At 36.3% G+C, this 14132-nt stretch overlaps 1 pseudogene; it reads right to left on the minus strand.

Annotated features, from left to right (window-relative positions):
• Positions 1-509: 509 nt before the first annotated feature.
• Positions 510-5460, minus strand: LOC136306466 (eukaryotic translation initiation factor 3 subunit J-like; annotated as a pseudogene).
• Positions 5461-14132: the final 8672 nt, after the last annotated feature.

The raw sequence follows: 14132 nt of genomic DNA on the forward strand, positions 1-14132 counted from the left end.
GTAGAGTAGTCTGATAAACTAGACAGTCTGAACTCAAGAGATTCCACAACTTGTAAGCAATAATGGAAAAGTTTACCTTCTTCAGCTTGAAAGTTAGAAGGTTTTGGTCATTTAATATTTAAGTATCAAATAGTGCTTTTCAGCTGCCATATCTTCACTCTGAGATAAACAGTCTTCTTCATAACTTATATTTGATATCCTCACACTCAATTAGTAAATTGAGTAAATTACTATGCCATCGCTGTAAACGGCTTTTTCTTGACGAGTTATGAAGCAGTTCAATGAGGTATAATTTAGGCTGTATTACCAAATGGTGCTGGGTAATACTACACAATTTCTATCATATTGCATCCTTTGTCTCCAATTTAGTGACTGCTGGCACAGAATCAGATAGCAACAATGACAATCTTACTAGATTTCTTTTTTAAACCTTGGATTTAATGGCAACTGAGTTCTCCAATTTTAACCCCTCAGCACCAAAATCCACGTTCCCTCGTTTGCATTACCAGCTACGTGTCAAGCGGTTCAATAACCAATGCAAAAGACACTGCATTTCTTATTGTAGTGTTTGTCAGAACTGCAAGGAAAGGAAGTTGTGCTACATGTTGAAGGGATTGTGTGCAACAGAAAGAAGATGCAAGAAGATAAAAATATTCATAGTCTTGTATATATCCTCAATCATAACCACCACAATTTGCCAGATGGTCGTCCACGGCGGCCTTTAATCCCCCTCCAGGAACCACACCTTGCTTCTCCTTTTTGGCTTTACTTTGAAGATAAAAGAGAGTTAATTTATAATACTTTACGCACCGTGTGTATCTTATCTGGTATTGCAACCTTCAAAGAGACATCAATGCCTCTGGTCCCAGAAAATCTTTAGTTCTCTAAGGAAGATCCCACACTTAATCCAGGACACTCTCTATCATTAGATAGAGAATCCAAGACTTGGTTCAGAAACCAAGACTGAACGTACCTATTTAGAAAAACAAAAAACAAAAAGACAGTAAATGCGCTCACACTCTTGTTCTATTCCATTTTAAGTAGTATTGGTGAATTGCTTGAACTTTAAGTTTTTTAGGCTTGTATTATGCCTGCATTGCTACCCTAATGTAATATACTCTGCTCACACACAGCTTGCTCTGACCTTTTCTTGTTTTCATCTCTCACTACAAAGCACCGTCAATAAATTGATCATTTTTACAAGTCATCAATTTCCAATAAAATACACATATCTCATACTAAGGCTTCCAAAAACTGGCATAATACTGTGACTTTTTATGCTGTACAATTTTATCTTTTAGTAACTTTCTAAACTGTGAAGTCATCTCTTGAAGATGGGTTCATAACATCTATTCTGTAAACCGTATTAGCAACCCCAAATGTTTCTTTTGCTAATTCAAGATCTGGTTCTTCTCGTAATTTCTTTAGCAGCTGTTTATCTCATGGTGTAAGAACTTGAGATTTTTCAGGTTCTTCTAACCTCTTTTTAATTTCCTCTTGCCTTTTCTTTTGTTGCCATTTTCTTTTATCTTGTTATTTTTTTTTCTGAAATTTTTACTTCTGGTGTTATTTGTTCCTTTCTCCCTTTTATTTTCTATCATCGTAATCCCAGTTTTTCCTGACATTCTCCTCCTCGTTCTGCTCTCCCCCTGGGTCCCTGTCAGTGGTCCCTGCCAGTAGTGCTGCCGCCCACATCATCTGCACCAAGTCCTCCACCGAGAATGTAGCCGCGTCCCAGGCATCCCTGCTGGGTACAGGTTGAGGTTGGTACTACATGGAACATTTCTGAAGGATGCACAAGAAAATATTTTTATCTACAAGGAAGCTGGACACTTGTGGAAATAAGACTTGAGAAAAAGCCTTATTTTACCTTGTATAATCTTTCTTCAACCTGGAAATGCTGAGGTCGCCGGTTTGAAACCCTGGGCTTGCCTGGTCAAGGCACATATGGGAGTTGATGCTTCCAGCTCCTCCCCCCTTCTCTCTCTCCGTCTCTCCTCTCTCTCTCTCTCTCTCTCTCTCTCTCTCTCTCTCTCCCTCTCCTCTCTAAAGTGAATTAAAAAAAATTTTTAAAAAGTAATCTTTCTTATCAAATGCATTTTATACATAAAATTATAACGGAAGTATTTTATTAACATAGTGCCTTAGTGTTGGTGGTAACTCAAGATGAAATTAAGACATAAATTAGTCCATGTCTGCTTGGCTTAGTGATCAATTCTATCAAATTCACTATCTTTTATTACCAGTTTCTAAATTATCTTTGAGTCTATATGGAAGCAGCATGATCAGGAGGTTTTGAAGGTCAGGTGCCTTAGCGGATCTCAGTCTGGGCTGTGAGTGAGAATGCGGCTTCCCAAAGTAGACTCCTGGACATAGTTGGAATATATATCTATTTTCTTAAAAGATATTTTGTTCATGAAGCAATTACTTTTTAAAACATTTCTCCTAATAAAAGCATTAGAAATTATATTTTAAATTTTAACGTATTATAACCAGTAAAATATTGTTTGCTTAAATGTAAAATTTTTATAACAATCAAATAAATATTTTCTACTTTAGCATCTATTGTAAATTACCACCTATATTCATGCTGTCATGCATCTCACACACAAAGTGACAGAAGCACATGATAAATGTTTCTGATCCTTACTGCTTGGCCGTATCTGAATTCACGTCTTCCAACTTGGCTAAGATCTATTTTTTTTTAATTCCAACATTAACTATTTTTAATTCATTAGTTTGGCACAGTATAATAAGAAGTAATATGGAACATATTCTATACCTTAAGGACTAGCCATAAAATTACAGACATAGAGTACATTTCTAAAACAGTCCCTCCAATGGACCAAAGCCAGTGTGACTCAACTGGGCAAGAATTATTCACAGAAAAGTGTGCTTTTGTTTTCTTACCTCTCACCCCTTCTCAGTGTCTCATTTCTTCAGTCAATAAGATGTATAATAAATAAAAGTGTATGCAATTTTTCCTAATCAACTAACATTTTTTTTTTCTGAGAAAGTGTTTTACTAATCAAGTTTTTAATTAACACATTCATACAGAAAAGTTTGCTCTTTAAGGAAACCGGAAATCTTTTAGAATTGTAAATTATGTCTGATTTTTTTTTCTAAATTTTTAAGATGTTATATAAAAAGATGGATTCTTTTTTAATGTGGTGTAACAAAATTACAACATGCAAAGTATTTATTTCATTCATGTTGACTAATATTGCAAATATGTAACATATTATAGAGGTTACAGTGAGCAAAGATTTGGTAGAATTTCTTAAATATAAATTAAAGAAAACATAAAGCAAGTCTTTATCTCAAAATTTTATAAATTTAAGAAACTTTCTGCTTAGGAATTTAGCCAATTCCAGAACATAATCTAGCAGTTACCTTTGAGGCCAGAAATATCACCACTCTCAGTAACAAGAAAGGTCAGAAAGTCAGTATCTTTACCTGGAAGCTTTTCACATCAAACAAAGTCTTGAGAAATGTATATTAAATAGGCAGGTAATTTGAAGAATATGTCACAAATTTCTATTAATAAGAGATAATTAAATTTCCTAGGTCACTTTTCACCAGAGATAAAGATTCAAGAGATTTTTAAAAGTTAGTGTTATAATTATACAGGAATAAGAATTTATAATAAAAGATACTTTTGACATGAAACAAATAAGCAATGAATGCTTCTTTTTTAACCATAATTATTAGTCTACTGTTATCCATCTTCACAAAAATATTTTTAATTAGCAGAAATCATATAGCAAAAGGCTGGCATTTATTTGTTTTCTTACAATTTTCTTTATAAATTGTCCTCTCAAGTTGCTGGGAATAAACAGTCCTCTAATTCCATAGAGGATATTTTAACTACTAGGATGGAGCTTAGGGATATTTCACATTGGGGTTTATATTTGTACTGGTTCTTAAAATATATATATTTCTAATCAGAGAGGAGCAAGAGCAATGAACACCAGAAGAACAGTTGATACAAACGCCCCAGGGGTATTTTATAAAAGTAGTAGTACAGAAAATAGAAAAAGAAAATCTGTAAAGAGTAAGCAGAGTATACAGGAAGGGCATGAGGTGGGATACAGTGGCTGGTGTAGGCTGAGGTGCTAATTAAATGGATCTGACTCTATAGACCATGTGAAGTTGTAGGATAGTTCAAGAAGAGTTAAAAGAGGCCATGTGCATTTTATAAATCACAAATAATTTCAAAAATGCAGCAATAAACACTGCATGGTTTGCAGTCTTAAAATCTTAAAAATGGACTCTTACTTAGAAATTTCCAAGGAATTTTAGTCTCTCTTTGGCCTGAAGATTGCAATTACTTCACCTCCAAAAGATTCAGTATATTAGAGAGCACATTCAACACGAAGACAGGGTGGTTATAAAAAATATTTCAAAATGTCTTTTTAAAAAAGAAATGTATACATAAAATTTTTTTCTTTGAAATGCATAAACTCTTATGAATACAGACTACATTAAAAAGATTAAGTATTTTAAATCATATTTATATTAACATATTTTTCAGTATTTATTCTTATTACTAAGATTTTATTTAGTCTTTTTATAGAATGTTGCATTCAACTAGCGATTCTACCTGTTATTCATAATTTTATTAAGAATAATTATACCTGAAATAACACTTATTTTATTTATATATAATAATTTTTTATATATTTTAAGAACATTTTATAATATTTTTTTACCCAAGACTATAGTAGTAACTTTGTTTGTTCATTGTTCTATTTTATTTGGAAGGGTTTGATGGAAGCCCTTTGAGGTTTACTTGAATTAGACACCTAAAATATTTCTAGAAAAATTCAAGTATAATTTTAATATAAAAACCTTATATAGCCCTGGTCAGATAGCTTCACTGGTTAAAGGATCATACTAAAGAGTTGGAAGTTGCCAGTTTGATCCCAGATCAAGGCATGTATAGTAACAGATTGACTTTTTTTCTCTCTCTCTCTCTCTTATTCTTTTGTTAAAATCAATCAGTAAAATAATAATAGTAAAGAAAGGGGCTTAAAAAAACTTGTATAAAATATTTTTTAAAATAAAGCTTACATTTTGTTTTTGACCCATTAGGAATTCTAGAAATAGCACAATATAGAACAAAATTTGAGACGTCACGGAAATGGCGCCGTGAGCAGCGTGTCCGACAGATCTCCCCTAAATCACAACAAATTTATCAATTAGAAACAGAAAAATTTATCCTCAGAGCATTCCGGAGTTCCACACAAACTGAAAGCGAAAGGACTGTTATCACTTGAATCTGAGAGACGAGGGTGTGGAGGAAGCTACCGCAGCGATGTTCATTCAAGCCGCGAGGGAGTGCGCCTGTGGTGAGTCAGCCCACACTCGGGAGCCGCAGCGAGCAGCCGCGGGTGCGCGCCTGGTACGGTTGCAGAGCGAGCACCGCCCACACTCCGGAGCGCGAGCAGCCACCGGCATGCCCGGTCCGGTTGCAGAGCGAGCACCGCCCACACTCGGGAGCCGCGAGCAGCCGGGGTGCACGCCCGGTCCGGTTGCAGAGCGAGCACCGCCCACACTCCGGAGCAGCGAGCAGCCGCTGGCGAGCACCCGGTACGGTTGCAGAGCGAGCACCGCCCACAGTCGGGAGCAGCGAGCAGCCGCCGGCGCGCGCCCGGTCCGGTTGCAGAGAGAGCACCGCTAACGTTCCCAGCGGCCCGCGCACTACGAGTGAGAGTCGCCAGCCACCGGTGCCCGGAGCACCCCATTCGCGCGCGTGCCCTGGGCATTCCACACGCCCAGAGCGCCCTACTGGCCCGCACACCCAGGGTGCCCCATTATCCTGCACGTGGTGCGATTCAGCCGCCAGCGGCAGGGCCAGTGGGAGAGGCACCAGGGTGGTCTTCTACTTGGGAGATTCTCTCCGTGGGCGGGGCACCTCACACAGCCATTCAAGCTAACAATCAAGCGTTGGGGGAGGGGCGCGCACAGGCAGCCTAAAATACCTTCGGGAGCACAGCTGCGACCCAATCACTGAAATTAGCTTAACCCATGAAATCTGCGCACCCTTGGTTCTAATTGATAAGATCTCCCTCAGTTCAGCGACCCAAGACAAGAGGCGTGATATTTTTTAGTGCCTCTCGCTAAAGGGGCGGGGGCAACTTCTGATTTATAGAGCCTCCATATTCAGGGATAAACGCTAACAAGAGGGACTTGGCAGATAATAAAATCTATACTACACTAGTCGCAAGCAGAGACTAGTGCCTCTTCTTCCAGCAAAAACAGGCTACAAAGTGTGGAAAGCCTGGATTGAGAGGTCCAACTGAATACTAGGCGCTGAACAGTCACCTTGACAACAATTGACTCCCACCCCCGCCTGATTACACTGGAGGCCCTGACTGCCAGAGCCTTTCCCAAAGCCTTGCACTGAGTGGGGATAGAGTGGGGATTTCCCAGCTCTTTGAGCCTCTTACTCCCCAGGCAGAAGCAGTTGCAGCCTTATAGCTGGATCACCAGGCTGCTAATTCAGAAAGGGGGGACTAGGAGAGAGAATCCAGGAAAGCAAACTCTCTCATCGTTGGACCCTACAAATGCCAACAAGCCTTGACTACCAGCAAGACTAAAGCCAATTATATGACATTGCCCTAGAATCCCATCAACTGCAAATCCCTACCTAAGTGTGACACAGGGGCAGAGCCTGGGGTACAGAGTCACCGACCAGGAAGAGGGAGAGAAAAGAAAAAGGAAGAAGTTAACCTCTCAAAATCAAGAAAAACCCACAGACTTTACAACTTGTTCCACTAATTTTTTTGTTGTTGTTGTTTGTTTCTTCTATCTTATTGCCTTTATTTCCTCCACCTCGGTCCTTCTATTCTCTGCCCATCTTATGCTTTCCTTTTCTTGAACTACACTACCCATAACTGTTACATTTTATTTCTCTTCTTCATCCTCACCCTCCTTTAAGGTTATACTCCAAAACACTTAACTCTCACTCTCTCCTCTTTTGTTTTTTTTTTATTTGCTTTATTTTGTTTTTTTCTCTTCCTTTTTATTTCTTCCTTTGTTTTTCTCTTTTTCTTATTTTTTCCTTTCTATTCATTTTTTCTTTTCTCGTTTTACTTTCCTCCCATTTAATCCTCAATCACGAACAAATTAGTTAATTTGGGACGCAAGGCTTTTTTTGGCTTTATTTTTCTTTTTTGCTCTTGTTTTTGTTTTTTCTTCTTTGTTTATTTTTGTGGCATTTTGGGTCCTCCCAACCCAAGGTCTCCATTGTATTTAGTCTTCGCTCCACTTAATACAACAGATTTTTACTTATTATTTTTATTTTTTTCTTCTTTATTATTCTTTTTTTGGTCCTTTTTTCTGGTTCCCTCTTATCCCTCTCATTATATCTCTTAGTTGACCATCACTTACAAGCAAATCATCTTATGCTTGTCTAAAATTTTCTTCCTTTTTTTTTTTTTTTGCATTTAGTAGGTCCCTACTCCCTTTTTTTGCCCCTTGAACTCTTCCCCCCAAATCAGGCCCTCCATTATAGGCACGATATTTCCCTGAGGAGGGGAAAGGAGGGAAAGAGAAGAAAGAAAAAAAGGGGGAAATAATAAATTATTACTGTTTTTTTTTTGTGGGGTGTTTTACCTTTTTTTTTTTTACTTTTTACTCTTTATTAATTCTAATTAGTGCTATCAACAAGACCACCCTCAGATGCCAATAAGAAAGAGGAAATCGAATATTATGGATACAAAAGAAAGAGAGATAACACAAATAGATGTGGAAAAATCTATGGAGAAAAGACTTAACATATTGGAAGCCTTGGAGCTAAATGACAGAGAATTTAAAATAGAAATCTTAAAAATACTCAGAGATATACAAGAAAACACAGAAAGGCAATATAGGGAGATCAGAAAACAACTCAATGAACACAAAGAATATATTACCAAGGAAATTGAAACTATTAAAACAAATCAAACAGAAATGAAAAACTCAATTCACGAGCTGAAAAACGAGGTAACAAGCTTAGCTAACAGAACAGCCCAGATTGAGGACAGGATTAGTGAAATAGAAGACAAACAACTTGAGGCACAACAGAGAGAAGAAGAAAGAGACTCAAAAATAATAAAAAACGAGAAAGCCCTACAGGAATTATCTGACTCCATCAGAAAGAATAACATAAGAATAATAGGTATATCAGAAGGAGAAGAGAAAGAAAATGGAATGGAGAATATACTCAAACAAATAATAGACGAAAACTTCCCAAGCCTGTGGAAAGAACTAAAGCCTCAAATTCAAGAAGCAAACAGAACACCAAGTTTTCTTAACCCCAACAAACCCACTCCAAGGCACATCATAATAAAGATGACACAAACCAATGACAAAGAAAAAATTCTCAAGGCAGCCAGGGAAAAGAAGAGTACAACATATAAAGGAAGGCCTATTAGATTATCATTAGATTTCTCAGCAGAAACTCTATAAGCTAGAAGAGAGAGGACCCCAATATTTAAAGCCCTGAAAGAGAGGAACTTTCAGCCAAGAATACTATACCCATCAAAGCTATCCTTCAAGTATGAAGGAGATATAAAAACATTCACAAATACAGAAAAGATGAGAGCATTTATCAACAGAAAGCCCCCACTCCAGGAAATACTAAAGGGGGTTTTCCAACCAGATTCAAAGAACAAAAGAAAACAACACCACAAGTAACAGCTCCACCAAGAACACAATAAAACCAAACTTAAACTGTGACAACAAAGGAAAAAAAGGGGGGAGAGGATGGAGATTAACAGTAGCAAAGGACGATGAAGTGCAGAAATACTTATAAGATAGGGTACTACAATGAATATGGTAGGTACCCTTTTCATTACTTAATGGTAACCACCCTTGAAAAAACCACCACAAAAACACTTGACTTAAAAAAGGTAGCAACAGAGGAAAGAAGTATGGAACACAAACAAACAAAAACAAATGATAGAAAAACAAAAGAGAAGAATCAAACTAGATACAAAACTAACAGAAAGCAATTTATAAAATGGCAGTAGGGAACCCACAAGTGTCAATAATTACACTAAATGTAAATGGATTAAACTTACCAATAAAAAGACACAGAGTAGCAGAATGGATTAAAAAAGAAAATCCAACTATATGCTGCCTACAAGAAACACATCTAAGCAACAAGGATAAAAACAAATTCAAAGTGAAAGGCTGGAAAACAATACTCCAAGCAAACAACACCCAAAAAAAAGCAGGCGTAGCAATACTCATATCTAATAATGCTGACTACAAGACAGAAAAAGTACTCAGAGACAAAAATGGTCATTTCATAATGATTAAGAGGAAGTTGAATCAAGAAGACATAACAATCCTTAATATATATGCACCAAACCAAGGAGCACCAAAATATATAAGACAGCTACTTATTGACCTTAAAACAAAAACTAACAAAAATACAATCATACTTGGAGACCTCAATACACCGCTGACGGCTCTAGATCGGTCATCCAAACAGAGAATCAATAAAGATATAGTGGCCTTAAACGAAATACTAGAACACCTGGATATGATAGACATCTACAGGACACTTCATCCCAAAGCGACAGAGTATACATTTTTCTCTAGTGTACATGGAACATTCTCAAGAATTGACCATATGTTGGGCCACAAAGACAATATCAGCAAATTTAGAAAAATTGAAATTGTACCAAGCATATTTCTGATCATAAAGCCTTGAAACTAGAATTCAACTAAAAAAAGAGGGGGAAAAACCCACAAAAATGTGGAAACTAAACAACATACTTCTAAAAAATGAATGGGTCAAAGAAGAAATAAGCGCAGAGATCAAAAGATATATACAGACAAATGAAAATGAAAATACGACATATCAGAATCTCTGGGATGCAGCAAAAGCAGTAATAAGAGGAAAGTTCATATCACTTCAGGCCTATATGAACAAACAAGAGAGAGCCGAAGTAAACCACTTAACTTCACACCTTAAGGAACTAGAAAAAGAAGAACAAAGACAACCCAAAACCAGCCGAAGAAAGGAGATAATAAAAATCAGAGCAGAAATAAATGAAATAGAGAACAGAAAAACTATAGAAAAAATCAATAAAACAAGGAGCTGGTTCTTTGAAAAGATCAACAAAATTGACAAACCCTTGGCAAGACTCACCAAGGAAAAAAGGCACAGGACTCAAATAAATAAAATCCAAAATGAAAGAGGAGAGATCACCACAGACATCATAGATATACAAAGAATTATTGTAGAATACTATGAAAAATTATATGCCACCAAATACAACAATCTAGAAGAAATGGATAAATTCCTAGAACAATACAACCTTCCTAGACTGAGTCATGAAGAAGCAGAAAGCCTAAACAAACCAATCAGCAGGGAGGAAATAGAAAAAACTATTAAAAACCTCCCCAAAAATAAAAGTCCAGGCCCAGACGGTTATACTAATGAATTCTATCAAACATTCAAAGAAGACTTGGTTCCTATTCTACTGAAAGTCTTCCAAAAAATTGAAGAAGAAGCAATACTTCCAAACACATTTTATGAGGCCAACATAACCCTCATACCAAAACCTGGCAAGGATGGCACAAAGAAAGAAAACTACAGACCAATATCTCTAATGAATACAGATGCTAAAATACTAAACAAAATACTGGCAAACCGAATACAACAACATATTAAAAAAATAATACATCATGATCAAGTGGGATTCATCCCAGAATCTCAAGGATGGTTCAACATACGCAAAACGGTTAACGTAATACACCATATCAACAAAACAAAGAACAAAAACCACATGATCTTATCAATAGATGCAGAAAAGGCTTTTGATAAAATACAACACAATTTTATGTTTAAGACTCTCAACAAAATGGGTATAAAAGGAAAATATCTCAACATGATAAAGGCCATATATGATAAACCATCAGCCAACATCCTATTAAACGGCATAAAACTGAGGACTTTCTACCTTAAATCAGGAACAAGACAGGGTTGTCCACTCTCTCCACTCTTATTTAACGTGGTGCTAGAAGTTCTGGCCAGAGCAATCAGACAAGACAAAGAAATAAAAGGCATCCATATCGGAAAAGAAGAAGTAAAGCTATCACTTTTTGCTGATGATATGATCCTATACATCGAAAACCCGAAGGACTCCACAAAAAGATTATTAGAAACAATAAACCAATACAGTAAGGTCGCAGGATACAAAATTAACATACAAAAGTCCATAGCCTTTCTATATGCCAACAATGAAATATAGAAAACGAACTCAAAAAAATAATCCCCTTCACGATTGCAACAAAAAAAATAAAATACCTAGGAATAAACATAACAAAGAATGTAAAGGACCTATATAATGAAAATTACAAAGCATTGTTAAGGGAAATCGAAAAAGATACAATGAGATGGAAAAATATTCCTAGTTCTTGGATAGGAAGAATAAATATAATCAAAATGGTCATATTACCCAAAGCAATATACAAATTTAATGCAATTCCCATCAAAATCCCTATGAGATTTTTTAAAGAAATGGAACAAAAAATCATCAGATTTATATGGAAGTATAAAAAACCCCGAATAGCCAAAACAATCCTAAGGAAAAAGAATGAAGCTGGGGGCATTACAATACCTGTCTTTAAACTATATTATAGGGCCACGCAAAAGAATGAAACTCGACTATAGCCTGTCCCCGTGTACTAAAATTAATTCAAAATGGATCAAAGACCTAAATATAAGACCTGAAACAATAAAGTACATAGAAGAAGACATAGGTACTAAAATCATGGACCTGGGTTTTAAAGAACATTTTATGAACTTGACTCCAATGGCAAGAGAAGTGAAGGCAAAGATAAATGAATGGGACTACATCAGAATTAAAAGTTTTTGCTCAGCAAGAGAAACTGATATAAAAATAAACAGACAGCCAACTAAATGGGAAATGATATTTACAAACAACAGCTCAGATAAGGGCCTAATATCCAAAATTTACAAAGAACTCATAAAACTCAACAACAAACAAACAAACAATCCCATAAAAAAATGGGAAGAGGACATGAACAGACACTTCTCCCAGGAAGAGATACAAATGGCCAACAGATATATGAAAAGATGCTCAGCTTCATTAGTTATTAGAGAAATGCAAATCAAAACTACAATGAGATACCACCTCACCCCTGTTAGATTAGCTATTATCAACAAGACGGGTAATAGCAAATCTTGGAGAGGCTGTGGAGAAAAAGGAACCCTCATTCACTGTTGGTGGGACTGTAAAGTAGTACAACCATTATGGAGGAAAGTATGGTGGTTCCTCAAAAAACTGAAAATAGAACTACCTTATGACCCAGCAATCCCTCTACTGGGTATATACCCCAAAACCTCAGAAACATTGATACGTGAAGACACATGTAGCCCCATGTTCATTGCAGCACTGTTCACAGTGGCCAAGACATGGAAACAACCAAAAAGCCCTTCAATAGAAGACTGGATAAAGAAGATGTGGCACATATACACTATGGAATACTACTCAGCCATAAGAAATGATGACATCAGATCATTTACAGCAAAATGGTGGGATCTTGATAACATTATAAGGAGTGAAATAAGTAAATCAGAAAAAAACAAGGACTACATGATTCCATACATTGGTGGAACATAAAAATGAGACTAAGAGACATGGACAAGAGTGTGGTGGTTACCAGGGGTGGGGGGAGGGAGGACGCAGGAGGGAGGGAGGGAGAGAGTTAGGGGGTGGGGGAGGGGCACAGAGAACTAGATAGAGGGTGGCGGAGGACAATCTGACTTTGGGCGAGGGGTACGCAACATAATTTAATGACAAAATAACCTAGACATGTTTTCTTTGAATATATGTACCCTGATTTATTAATGTCATCCCATTACCATTAATAAAAATTTATTAAAAAAAAAAAAGAAAAAAAAAGAACAAAATTTGATTTCTACTTTAGTTATCTAGAAAAAATATAGTAATTCTATATGAATAGTCATTAACATATATAGACTGAAATCAGAATTCCTAGTTTTAATTGTGTACTGCCATTTACTACTGCAATGACTCTTACTGGCCTAGATTTACCTTTTACAAAGAGGGGAAGAGAGATTTTCCGTCTCTTTTCCTGGTCGGTGCAGTGTACATGGTGACACCCGGAACTAATGTAGCCATTTTGCAAGCATGATGGGTAATGTGTACAGCCAAAGGTGACATGAGAAGACAGTGATGAGAGGGAAAATCACTGAGAAATGGAGTTGAAACTCTGATTAAACTATTTCTAAAGACTTCCTACTTCTAAAATTTTAAGTTTCGCATGAGCTGGTACAAACCTTTCATTGTTTAAAAGAAATTTTAAAAGAGTTTTCTGTGGCAGGTGAAAAACCACATAATTGACACTGACTGCAATATTCTGAAATTAGAAATGATATTTCATCTAATTCTATTGTTCATTGTATTATTTAATTTTCACTTAGTTCAGTGTGTAGAGTATCCTGGGCATTGAATAAGGAATGAAGATAAGGGGTTTCAGAAGAATCACTTCAAAGACTTAGAGTTACTAGGGAGAAATCTAGCACATAAATAGAGAATCTTTGCTAAAATATTTTCTGTGTGTGTGTGCATGTGCATGTAGAGATGTAGGTGTCAACACTATATTTAGAATATTCATGGAAGAGAGTCAAACACCGCTTCTGAGGGTGTCTGAAAGAATCAGTCATTACTAAGGTGAAAAAGGCAGAATGACTAAATGCATGAACAAAGTCATAATGCAAAAACTGACAAATGTCTTGAAGGGGTTATTTAGCTAAAACAGCATGTAAGGTGAGGATTAAAAAGCAATGAAGTTGCAAGAATACATCATAAATAGATGATGTGCATTGTTCTGAAAATTTCAGGCTTTTAATATTCTAAGTTGGAAAGTAACAGTTATTTTGAGCAAAACTATTAAAACAGTGAATCTACTGGTATTTACTGAAGCAGTAAAACTCATGGGGTGTCTGAAAGAGACTGACAGCAGATAAAAGAAATCATGTATATATATGAGGAGAATGTTATTTAAAATAAAAGGTCATAAGAATTAATAGACTGCTTATTCTGACAATCACATAATGATAAACATTAAAGAGAATATCATGT

Source organism: Saccopteryx bilineata, chromosome 5 (genome assembly GCF_036850765.1).
Source record: "Saccopteryx bilineata isolate mSacBil1 chromosome 5, mSacBil1_pri_phased_curated, whole genome shotgun sequence".
In the NCBI taxonomy this organism is placed as follows: Eukaryota; Metazoa; Chordata; class Mammalia; order Chiroptera; family Emballonuridae; genus Saccopteryx; species Saccopteryx bilineata.